The sequence below is a fragment of the Carlito syrichta genome, unplaced genomic scaffold, assembly GCF_000164805.1.
Source record: "Carlito syrichta isolate Samal-C Ts95f unplaced genomic scaffold, Tarsius_syrichta-2.0.1 Scaffold281905, whole genome shotgun sequence".
Taxonomy (NCBI): domain Eukaryota; kingdom Metazoa; phylum Chordata; class Mammalia; order Primates; family Tarsiidae; genus Carlito; species Carlito syrichta.
This window is the reverse complement of record NW_007226001.1, coordinates 35578-48639: the sequence shown is the minus strand read 5'-3', so window position 1 is coordinate 48639 and position 13062 is coordinate 35578. Positions and strand designations below refer to the sequence as shown.

At 42.2% G+C, this 13062-nt stretch overlaps 1 pseudogene; it reads right to left on the bottom strand.

Annotated features, from left to right (window-relative positions):
* Positions 1-13062, bottom strand: part of LOC103254484 — a 41276-nt pseudogene that overhangs the window by 27504 nt on the left and 710 nt on the right.

Below are 13062 nucleotides of genomic sequence, written 5' to 3'. Positions count from 1 at the left end.
CGGGGGGGGGGGGCGGCCGCAACGCAGGACGTGGGGGTGGGCTTGGCTGAGACTGCCGAGGCCCACGCGAGGCTTGCATTCACACCCCGTCCCCAAGGCGCTTTGCTGGCCTCGCCGCTGGGCCGCCCTAGGGCCATCTGGGGCTTGGAAATGTCTGTCCTCTGCGTGCCTAGGTGGCCGTCCGATAAACTTCGCTTGGGCTTTTAAGTCGGCCCCCAGAGCCCTAGGTCCGCTCCTCCACACAGGCGTCTTTGCGGAGAGCTGTGGTCATGCGGTGTCTTCGCTAGGCCACCTTGGCTCTTCCCCCTCCATTAACTTCTCTTTTAAAGCATGCATGTCTTTATATGTTGTTTCTAATGGCACAAAAATAGGCATCTTCCCGACATCTTTCCTTCTGGTATACGTTTCTCCTTGATAAGCACTTTAAGCTATTGCAAATTTGTGTAACAGCCTCGTTTTAAAAAAAAGTCATTGTGATTTCATGTGGTAAAAAGACTTGAGAACTATTTTAAAAACAAGGTGAACGAAGTATGCTACAGTTGGTGCACATCCCACCTTGTGTAAAGATGACACCGAATTTTACTAATGCAGAATCATAAGAATGTCCCTGTCCTTAATATCATTTACTGCAATAAAATACAGAAAGGAGACCTACTGAGGTCAGCCAACCCAGGCTTTGCCTTTCAGCTGGGCAAGCATCTCCCTTATAAATCTCTGCAGAGAAAGATCATATCGTTTTCCATAAAGAGTCTATCTCACTTTAAAAACCTGCAGGGAAAGTAACCTGTAATCAGCATCAATATCATTCTAAATTGGTTTAAAATGCTCCTTTTAGGCAGCTCTGCAAATGAACTCATCTTCTTGACTGTACTCACCAAAAGCCCTTTCCTTACCCCTCTGTGAGCAAAGGAGATGCATGCCATGAGAGTGTCATTCTCTTAAGTCAGATCAGGTTAGCTTTGTGAGTTCCACTACCTCTTCTCTGTTTTGAGGGGGTTCAATTGCATAATAAACTGTTAACTTATTTGTTTTTCTTAGCATTATGTTGAGAACACATCAGGTCAGTCCTACAAAAAAGTTAGTCAGCCATGACTCTTTAACATTACCCTTTATGGTTTCCAAAAGCATTTTACTTCTACCTACTTAGTCTATAGAATTATGTACACATGTATGCCAAGATTCATGTCTAGAGCAGTGTATTGCTACATTGTTGAAATGATAAAAATTTGGGAACAAAATAAGCAGCCATCAGTAGAAACATAGAAACACAGTTAAATAAATTGCTGAACAGTGCAGGTGTTAGGGCTACTGACCCCACCACCCCGCCCCTCACAGTTGAAATTCCACATATAACTTTTCCCCCAAAACTGAACTCTCCCCCCAAAGCTTAGCTACTAATAACCTACTGTTGACCAGAGCCTTACAGGCAGCAGTTGGGTTAGCTGACTCTAATTTAGACTTCTTAGTTGATTAAACTTATTTTGTATGTTTTATTTATTATATTATTGCTTGTACTATGGAGTACAGTTCAAGGTCAGGTATACAAGTGGTCATTGTACAGGTAAAGTTTGGGCCTCCCTTTGGTCCCCGCTTTGCCTGCTTTGAGATCAGGTCCCCTGATTGGTGTTATGTTGCCCCCCACCCCCACCCTGCAGTATCCCGCTACTGCCCATCCCTTTCTTATGGTGTTATGGGTCCGCTTATGAGTGAGAACATGTGGTGCTCAGCTATTTGTTTCTGCGATAGATCACTGAGCATGATAGACTCTAATTCCATCCAAGTTACTGTGAAGGCCATCATTTTATTTTTATTTGTGGCTGCATAACCTTCCATTGTGTATATGTACCACATTTTAAAAATCCAGTCCAGCTTCGATGGGCAGCACAGTTGGTTCCAGGAAAGAAAATGTCAGAAAAATCCTAAGGAAGAGAACATAGATTTCCTATTTATTAAGTGGAAATGGTCCATTATAAAGGTCTCCACCTTCATTGTCTTCACGTGGTGCATGCTCAGGGGAAAGAGGAAGAGGAGGTGTGTTGGTCCTCCTGCCTTGGAAGTGGCAGAGGCAGAAGGAGGCAAAGGGGGAGGAAGGAGAGGCAGATACACTCTGTCCAACTTCACAGAAATGCACTGCAATTTCCATCTGACTTTTTTGCTTTTTTGTTGATCTAAATGTGTTTCTATACAGTACCAATCCTACTTCCACTGTTTGCTTTAGTTTCAGTTCCCGGATTATGGAAGTGTTTGTGTCATAAAATAAGTCAAAAGCATTCTTGATCAATGCAAGTTCATCACTATTTCTGTAGACCAGTATTTTATTTACAAAGTGTGTAGTTTAGTGATGAAAACATAAGCTCTGGAGTCAGACAAAATGAAATCCAAGTTTGCCACTCAGTGGCTATGTGAACTTGGACAAAGATTTTCATCTTTTTTATGTTCAGTTTTTTTATCTATAAAATTGGGATACCCATTAAAAGAATACCTGATAAACTTACTGAGAAAAGTGAGTAAATCAATATTTATTAAAATAGCTGACACAGTGCCTGACACTCAATACATGATTGACAAAAGTTAAGTATGATGATTCTTTCATTTCTTCACTTGTTGAAGAAAAAGGATAAAACCCCCTATTTTCACAAGCTTGCAGTCTGATGTTGGAGACAATCAACAAGATCTATAAACAGAATACATGGTTTGTTTGCACAACACTAGAAAGGAAAAGTGAAGCAGAGAAGGGCAAATGAAAGGGTGTAGCAGTGGTATTAGATGGATGTTTTAACTGGGTGGTGAAAAAAGAATTCATTCCACAGATTACATAATGTCATGACAGCGTCTCCATTTTTTCTTGCTTAATTGGGATCAGATATGGAAATAAAAATTTCAGAATATAAGCTCCAAAAGGTCAAAAATTGAGTTTATTAGATTCATTACCATATTCTGACTAACAGTGATTGACATGTAGGTGGCCAATAAATATTTAATGACTGTTTATGAATAAATATTAACACAAAGGCATTATGTGGAGCATATTAAAGATATTTTTGTTCACAGAAAAAAGTACCACCATTTTAGGCAAACAAGTATAGAAAACAAACGATAGTACGTAATCGGTGTTAAGTTGTTAAAGAGCAGTGAACACGCAACCAGAAATCCTAGGGATATTGTGTGGTGCCCTCCTGTTATTCCCCCAGCACCAGCTCTCCTCCTAGGGATGCTGCTTCGTCTCTTGCTCCTGCCTGGCAAAGTAGCAGACTATGGGCCCTCTCCTACCAGCTACCAGGTAACCGACTGGAAGGGGGCTTGGCCCCTGGTGGGTGTGGGCCAGTCTAGGCTGGCCAGTAATTTTTGTGATCTCGCTTGAAGAAAAACCAAGCCAAGCAGAGCCTCTCCTTAAGGGATTTAAACCAGAAGGACAAAGAGGAAAGTTGGCTGCAATTTGAATGCCTGCACTAAAGGTTCACCTAGAGTTTGAGCTGGAGTGGCCATTTCAGAGCCCTGGGTTTTCAGGAAACAGGAACTCAGAAAAACCTGGCTGAGAGATCAGAATAGCTGTGCAGAGAGGAAAGAGGAAGCCATGGGTTCGAAAGACAAAGATGGGAAGCAGCTGGCATTTGGTATTACCTCAGACTGCAACTGTACCGTCTCTACAACCTGGTGGTTTGGTTTTTGGAGACAACTTTGTGCCCTTAGGATAGCCTCCTTGTCACTTAAATTAATGTGGGCAAGTTTTTTTTCTCCTTGTAACCTAGGAAGCACAGGCTCCTAATCACCTACTATTCACTCTGCATTTCAAATACATAATCTTATGTCATCATTAACACAATTCTATTACCAATTTACTTTTCTAAGAAAACAACGAAGGTACATAGACATAAACTAATTAACCCAAATTTCAATGGCTGTCAAGTGAACGATCTGAAATTTGAACCTTAGTCTTTCCAAGTTTATAGCTTATGGTTTTATCCTGTTCTGGTGGGACAGAATATAAGTGCTGTGGAAGATTATGAAAAACAGACACTTTTTGATTAGAGTGTACAGAGAAAGCTTTGAGGAGGAAGGACTTGAGCAGATCTTAAAAGACAAGTAGAACTGAGCAGCATGTAGAATATTCTTGAATAGTGAAGGAATGCCATTCCGGGCATAAGTACAATATGACTGAAAACATGATGATGACAATGAGAACATCAGACAAGACCAAACGCTAAGTTTTCCGTAAGTGAGAGGAAGCTTCATTAGGAGGATGATATGAAATCAAGTCAGGCAGTTAAAGCCTGAATTCTTGCCCTTGCTTATTAGCACTGCTAAATATTCTTGAACCTTAGTATGTGCTTGTCAGTGGCGCTATTCCTACAATTTAGGAGTTGGAACTCCAGATAAAGATATTATTTCAGAAGACAATAAAGCCTACCCCCCAAAGCTTTTATGTCTCTTCCCCGTTCTTATTCCTCTCTCCGTGCTCTAAAAATGGAAGTCCTTCTGACTCTGGGGAAACCATGACATTTTCAACTTTGTAATTGCTGGCAACGTTATTACAGAAGAAAATGCCTTGACTCGCTCTGCGGTCTGCAGATCGAAAATAAAATTGTGAGTGCCCACGCCCTGCCAACCACCTGAACCCCCTCTGGGCCAAGACTCCAGTCCATGGCAGAAAAGGAGGATGGACACATCTTGTTGTGCCCCCTCCCTCATGATATTTTGGGCACAACTGACGAGTATTAGCGTTGAAATAGAGATCATAAGACTGACAAAACAGACTGTGGAAGTGAGACACCGAAGTCCAGCCTGACCCTGCTATAGCATTTCATGACAGAGAGCAGGCCCTAAGGGAACTAAAAATGTCTTATGTGGAAATATGTTGCTTTAGCATATTTTGACATAACTTTGCAAAGCTGTCTCTTGGGGGAATTTTGCATCTGTGGAAAGCACCTATTCTCTCTGATGCCTGTCGCTTAGAGGCTTTAGCTGTATAACAAGAACCTTGGCTTCCACAATTTCCCTTACCTTAACTCAAGCGTGACTTCAAAATTGTTAGGCAGGGTTTAGCTATACCAATTGCCAATCAGAAAATCTTTGAACCCACCTATAACCTGTAAGACTCCCTTGGAGACGTTCCACTTTTCTGAGCCCAACCAATGTAAACCTCACATGTGTTGATTTCTGTCTTGCCTGTAACTTCTGTCTCCCCAAAAATGTACAAAACCAAACTGTAATTCAACCACTTGGGGAACATGTTCTCAGGACCTCTTGAGACTGTGCCATGGACCTAGGTTACTCAAATTTGGCTCAGACTAAATCTCTTCAAATATTTTAGAGTTTGTTTTTTTTGTCAACAGGTCACATATGGATTCAGCACTTAACAACCAACGACACATAAAGCAGTTTATCCACATAATTGAGGTAGCTTTTAAAACATTTTACTATAAAAATGAATTTAAATACTATGAAATGAAGAACTTTAAAAATCATTTTGAAGAAACGGTGCCCACAGTAATCACATCACCTAGGGGGAAAGACACAGTACATTTTTATCCTCTTAAAAGTCCGTTAATGTCTCAGTTGTTTCTGTTTTCTCTTCAGTCACTCATCACTCGCCTATTGCACCTGCTTTATCTGTTCTCTTTGAATGCAGCAGTGTGTCTTAGTTTCCTAGGGCTGCCATACCAAAGTACCACAGGGGCGGGGCGGGGGGGCTTAAATAAGAGTAATTCATTTTCTCATAGTTCTAGAGGCTAGAAGTTCAAGATAAAATTGTTGGAAGATTTGACTCCTTCTGAATCTTCTCTCTGTGGCTTCAGGTGGCTTCCTCACTGTGTCTCACAAGAACTTTCTCTGTGCATGCACATCTCTGATGCCTCTCTGTGTTTCCAAATTTCCTTTTATTATGAGGACACTAGTTACATGGATTATGGCCCACCCCAGTGGCCTTATTCTAATTTAATAACCTCTTTAAATGTCTTATCTCCAAACACAGTCACATTCTGAGGTATTGGGGGCTAGGGATTCAATACAAGAATTTGGGTGGAGGAGAGAGGACAGTTGATCCCATAACACAGTGACTTGCTCATCAATAGATTCACAGGTCTTCCTCTGTCTTCGGCATCCTCAAATTCCTTGGGGGATTTAATCCTGTTGCCCAATTCTTTCTTGCCATCTTCCCCTGTTGCTTTAAAGACAGACCACAGAATCTCATGCCTTTGGACCTTTTCGTCTACTGTTTATTTCTAAAAAGAGCAATTCCCATGCCCTCTTTGCTTTCAATCCCCGTTGAACATTAATCCCTGGGGATGCCTTTCATCACCATCCCAGTCACTTTATATGTTCCCTGTGTTTCCCTTATCATAGCAATAATAAAATGACAAAAATAATAAAAGGAGAAAAGAAAGCTAGCATTTACTGAGTAGTCTCTGTGTGCCTGGCAGTGTTCAAAGAGCCTTACGTATATTGCCTCTTTACAGCCACTCAGTGCCATAGCTGCTGTTTTTATTTCCATGTCATAGCTATATTGAGGCACAGAAAGGTGAGGACATAAGGCTCTAGCAATTAGCAAAGCATTTGTTATGTTGTACTATAATTGCAATTGTAATTGTCTTTTTCTCTGCTAGACCATAATCTATGTGAAGGCAAAGAAAGATTTGTCTCATTTATTGCGATTTTCCCAGTACCTAACCGCCGTCATAGTGACAGCTGCCTCACAATCAAGTGTTTCACTGAATTGATTTGAGTTGAATTGTAACTCTGACCTTGTCCTCCTTTTCCCTATTTGACGACTTCTCTGAATGCTTTGTTGAGTTCTTTTCCTCTTTGCACTCGGTAAACCTATGTTTTCCTCTAGCATTTGTTCTGTTCTTCTCCCTCTCTACATACACTCTTTCAAACTGAATTCACCTACTGGCAGTGTCATTACACCTATTCGGATGAGCCCCAAATGTGTATCTGTCATTCTGACCACTCTCTCAAAGGCAGGTGTATTTCCACTTATCTGCGTGCTAAATCTGGTGAGACGTTGTGCTGCAGTTTCACCTCGTTTTCAATGTCTAAGCCGAAACCATTGTCCTCTTCTAAGCAGCTTCTTACATTTGCTTCCCCATTTATCTTCACAGTAGCAGTACACTTTCACTCATGCAATCAATACCTGAAAATTCCATAAGAAAACCTGCTCTAGCCCATCAGCCACTGAGTCACACAGGTTCTTCCTCTGCAACACCTCCTCTCTTCATCACCTTTTTTGCTCTCTCAGTTGAGGACTTCATCACCTCAAGTCCAGACTTTCACACTGGCTTCCTAAATGGGCTTCCCTTCTCCAATTCACCCTTGAATATGCTGCCAAATTAATCTTAAAAAGGTGTTGCTCGGATAAACATTTAGTTACTCCCCACTCTAATGAATTAGAGATAACTTCTTCAACCTGGCATCCGAAGTTTTCCCATTAAATTTTCAGCTTCTGTGTTCCTGCTCACTCAAACCTTTTGCATTTTCCATACTTTGGTCACACAGACCCACTGTTTGCTCTCAGGATACCCTATACTTTCTCATTTCTGCTTATCCTGCAACCTAGAATAGCCTCTACCCCACATCTCTTCCAGTATATTTCTATCATGCCTTCAAGTTTCAAATGCCAGCTCTTCAAGGATATCAGCTGAATATGTTTTATCCTGCTTTTGAAATCTTGAGCCAGGGAACCTCTGAGTCCATGCCATGCAGTGTGTACTCAATTTTACTTTGTACTGTGTTAGGTTTTCTTATGCACTTTTCTGTGCCCCCTACTTAGTGTAGTCTCCTTAAGACAAGAGCTTTATCTTGCTCAACTGTAAGACCGAGAACAATGTTTTGTATGTGGAAGATGTTTTAAAAATGTTAAATTTAGTTTTCAGTATAGTTAACTGTACTTTGTGAACGTAGTAGGAGAAGGAGAGAAGAATGGTACCTTTTGAAGATAAGTTACTTATTGGAAAGATTGTCTTACATAGGGAGAATTTGTATTTTAACTTCTATAGTGTTCAGAATTAAACACCTCAAACTGAATCTACCTCAGCAGAAGTCAAAGCATTTTGCAGAAGAGCACAAGGGTCACTGTCTCTGGAGCATCCTGGTGTTTTGATCCAGTTCTGCTTCTGCAAGTTTGCCAGAGACCTCTGGTATGGATGACTCCTCAGACAACATAATGAGATTTAACACTTTTCTGCCTGGCAACAATGAAATGATTAAAGCCACGCTTCAATTAACTTTCTCCCTTCCGAAAAAGGAAACAGAATAAAAGTTACTATTAAATAGAAATATTCTACCTGAAGAGCCTCTTGGGGCAGCAACTAGGAAACACTAGCCTGAAGCATCTCCCTGACCTCCACACTCAAAACCTAACCTTAATCTCACTTCAGACACTTTCACCAGAATCATTAATAATTGTGCAATGAGTCTGAAGTCGTCTTAATTCTCCAGTACAATGTCCTAAGTATTAATAGTTTACATCTAGAACTCAGAGGGAATATAGGATGAGGACAGATGAGAAAATAACATGCTACTCACACTTATCATGCCAGAAGGATGGTAACTAAACTACCAGGTCTGCTCCCAGTCTATGGAACTTATTTCTCAAAAATGTGGCCCTACACAATGCTTGCTTTATTTAAACCTTAGTTACAGGCCATTTGTCCTGATCTAATCCCTTGTGAATTTTACTCCTACAAAAGAAAATTATGCCCAATGGTCTTGCTCAAATGCTGCTCACCAATAATCCTCTCCTTCTTGGTATGGACTGTAGATAAGAGCCTTTGAAGGGTCAACTCCCTGGAAATTGTAAGAATCGAGACCATGGTGACATAGAGCTGCCTTAGTGGGACTCTTCAAATTTGTTTATTTTTTATAATTATTTTATTTTTAAAATGTGGGGTGCAATGAGGGTTAGTTACATATGTGGTGACCATACAGGTAAAATGTGGGTATCCTTACTGATGTTATGTGCTCCCCCCGCCCCCAGCAGCGTCCCACTACTGCCAATCCCTTTCTTATAGCTCTTGTCAGACCCTTAATATTGACAAGAATTTGCCTTCAAATCTTTCCTTGGCCTTCCTTCTACCCTGTTCTCTATCTTGGTGTGATAGTTAATTGTATGTATCAGCTTGACTGGGCTAAAGGATGCCCAGATAGCTGGTAAGACATATTTCTAGGTGTGTTTGATATGGTGTTTCCGGGAGAAATTAGCATATGATTGCTAGACTGAGTAAAGAAGATCCATCTTCATCTGTGTGAGTGGGCGTTATTCAATTCATTGAAGGCCTGCATTTTAAAAAGATGAAAAAGAAGAAAGAAAGAAAGGGCAAATTTGTTCTCTGCTGATCTGGGACATCAATCTTCTGCTGTCCTCAAGCAACAGCTCTCCTGAATCCTGAGCTGCAAACGCAGGCTGAGACTTTTACTGCTGACACTCCGAGGTCTCAGATCGTCAGGGTTGGACTAGAGCTGTCCCACCGACTCTCCTGGTCCTCCATCGTGCAGATGGAAGACCCTGGGACTTCTCAGTCTCCACAACTGTGAGAGCCAATCCTTCATAGTTGATCTTTTTATCTATACCTTTCCATCTGTCCTGTTGGTTCTAGTACTTCAGAGGACCCTGAATGACTAATAAAGGTAAACTCCCTTACCTTCTAGGTTCCTGGCAGGTTTAGCCAAGTGGAAGAACTAACAGAGGATCAAAGGACAACTGTAGAGGAAAAGCCTGGGTATTTTTACTCTCTCTCCCTCTTATGAGGTCTCTGGCAGCAGCTGTGTCTTCTCCATGAGTCCAGAAGCCCTTCCTTGGCACCCCTTCCCTGTGATTCAGCCGCCACCATGGTTCTAGTTTCATTCAAATGATCTTGGCTTCTCCCATTGACATTCCAAATCCAGATCTTGCAGTGGCTTTCTGCTGTGCAAACCTCTGGGTGGCCTCATCATCCCATTTGCCTTCTCATTCTTTTATGGTCTGTACAACTCCTTTGTTGTCTTAATTTCTTTTTTGAAAGATACAGGGTGATTTATATTTTCCTACGGCTAATTTAGGGAATATTAAGATATGGCTAGATCACTGCAGGTGATGGCTTTCCGGTGGACTTGGGTCATTTGCTGCTCCAAGATCTAAAGTTCTTAACCTGGGATGAACATCCAAATCACATAAAGGATTTTTTCAAAAATCCAGATTCTTGATCCTTGTTTAAGATGTCCGAAGGAGGAACCTCACGTGGTATGATATTTTAAATCCCCACATGTCATCTGAAGTACACACCCTGGCTAAGAACCATTGTTCTAAAAATACAGTAACAATTATTAAAAAACAAAACTCATCTTAGGCTTTATCAAGGTGGCAGAACAGAAGAGAAGGACAAGCTGCTGAGATTGCTTCTGCTTGCCAACGGCATTTTCCCTCTTCCTTCCATGCATCCAGTCTCTGCCCTTCCATTCCCTGCACAGGAAGGATGACCTCTAAGAACTCACTACTTGGACTTCTTTGCCTTCTGCCTTCCGGCCTGATTTGGATCTGGATTTGGAGCTGGATTATGGCCAAAGCTGCATTCTATGGCCATAGCTCCCCTCTTCCGTGGCCTAAAATTGTCTCTGGGTTCTGTCACCTCATTGACTTCCCTTTCCTTTTCAGGCCTAGCAGTGGCAAGTGGCTTGTGCTGTCTCTGGTCATTTCACTCTCACCACCCCTTGTCCTCCCTCCACCCCCCCTCTGTAAATAGTTGCTTCCTTAACCTCTTAGCTCATCCTTCTGAGTGAACACTACTAATCGGGGTGTCTTGATGAATATCATCTTTTTTAAAGAATATTTTAAAATATTTAAAATGTTTTTAAAAATAAGAGCCGCCTTATCGTGTCATCAAGGGATTAAACAAATGCCAATGTGTTTTAAAGAAATGTCATTTATTTCATGGTATCGGAAAGTTCATGAATTAATATAAAATGCTAAAATGGGATCTACAATATTTTGCCAATTTCGGATGAGGTTTAAAAACTCATCCATATACTTAAGAAAGCTTCTATTATGAGAGTTGTCTTAGCAATGGTGACAAAGAGACTTGTTGCCTGTCAAAGTTCGTCGGGTAGAGTTCAAGCCATTCTGCTCCTTCCTTGCATTAATTGTACATTTTGGGGCCCTCTTGATGCATTTGCACTGGCCCACAACAACCTGTATTTCTACTGAAGCCTGCAACCAGTTCATCTGATGTCTCTTAGTCTGCATTGTCTGTGCAAAAGTACTTCACCTCTGTCCCGCCCACAATGAAGTACGTTCCTCTTCTCTTTCCATCAAAGTGCTTTACCAGGAACTCTTCTGACTAGATGGAGAAAGAAATGAGAGAACAGAAGAGAAAGAATATGGACAAATGATCTCACAAAAGGAGAAAAGGGATAATGAAGACACAAGAAAATACCCTGGCCTGGTGCCAGAAAAAAATGAAAAACTAGACAAAGTTGTGGCAAATGCTCCCACCCATGCCCTTGATATGCTCATGCCTCTTCCTGGTGTCCAAGCTTCACTCCAACTCTGTCTCCCTGGTACTCTCAGCTCCTTTGCTATACCTCTGTGGCCGGTAGGTCACTTGCTGTGGAGTAACCTTGCCAGAGTCATTCCTCCAAAGTAAGGGGCCGAATATCACGTAGATCACACTAGCATTTTGGAGAAAGAAGGCAATGCTAAAATAAGATGTGACCTTCTAAGCAGAGAAGCTCAGGTATCAGTGGGCTGAATATTTTGGTATGAACTTATGTTAATCTTTCTATTAACTGGTATTTGAACTCCTAATTTACCTACTCTCAGAAAGCCTTAAAATCAACTAACACAGTGGTAAAGACTGAAACTGAAGTCGAAGGGCAGAGGAGAAAAACATTATCAAGAATTTTTGGCTTAGAAAAAATTATGCAAAACAGACACCAAATTTAAAGTCTGAAAACAGACAGAGAAGGCCAAACACCATGATATTTTTAGCTCTCTCGGGACAGAGAAAGTAGAGATTTTTTTCTTTTCTTTCAATAACTTTATATATTTCCCAAATGTTTTACAATAATTAATTCCATAGAGAAAATGAAGTGGAAATATGAGGGAGCTTCTGGAGTTCTGCATATTCTGTTTCTTGATCTGAACGCTGGTGATGTTGACTTAATGAAGATGTATCAAGCTGAATACCGATTACCTGTGCACTTTTTGTATGTGTTGCACCACAGGTTATCGCTTCTTCGTGTTCTCATGTTTTCTTAAATTATCTACCTTATGATTGAAATAAAACCAGACAGTTCAACCTTGGAAGTATTTCATCCTGTGAGGATTTATACTGTAATTAGTTATTAACAATAACACAACCCCAAATTGGACCCAACATCATTAAAAAAAAGCCGGCTCCGTGGCTCCGTCTGTAATCCCAGCACTCTGGGGGGCCGAGGTGAGCGAATTGCCTGAGTCCGCGGGGTTTGAGACCCGCCTGGGCAAATTGGCGAGACCTCATCTCTACAGTAAATCAAAAAATTAGCCGGCGTGGTATCGCGCTCCTGTCGTTCCAGCTACTCGGAAGGCTGAGGCGGAAGGAGCGCCGGGGCCCCGCGGGTCGAGGCTGCGGGGCCGGGAGCGGCCTCTGCACTCCAGTCTGGGCCACAGAGTGAGACTCCAACTCAAAAAAAGAAGAAAGAAATTGGGGTCACAACGGCCGGGCTCGGTGGCTCAGCCTGTTATCCCAGGGCTCTGGCAGGCCGAGGCGAGTGGATAGCCTGAACCTGTGGGTTCGAGACCCGCCCAGGCAACTTGGTGGGACCTCCCCTCTACCATAAATCAAAAATTATCCGGGCGTGGTGGCGCGCGCCTGCAGTTCCAGCTCCTTGGAAGGCGGAGGCGGAAGGGTCGCCGGAGCCCAGCGGGTCGAGGCGGCCGTGGCCGGGAGCGGCCACTGCCCTCCAGTCTGGGCGACAGTGAGACTCCGACTCAAAAAAGGGGGGGAAGAAATTGGGGTCACTTTTTGGTGTCTTGACGTGGTGATAACGCCCCGTTTCTAGAGGAAAGTTCCGCCGTCCACGAAGCGCCGCCCCGTCCTTCCGGGACAG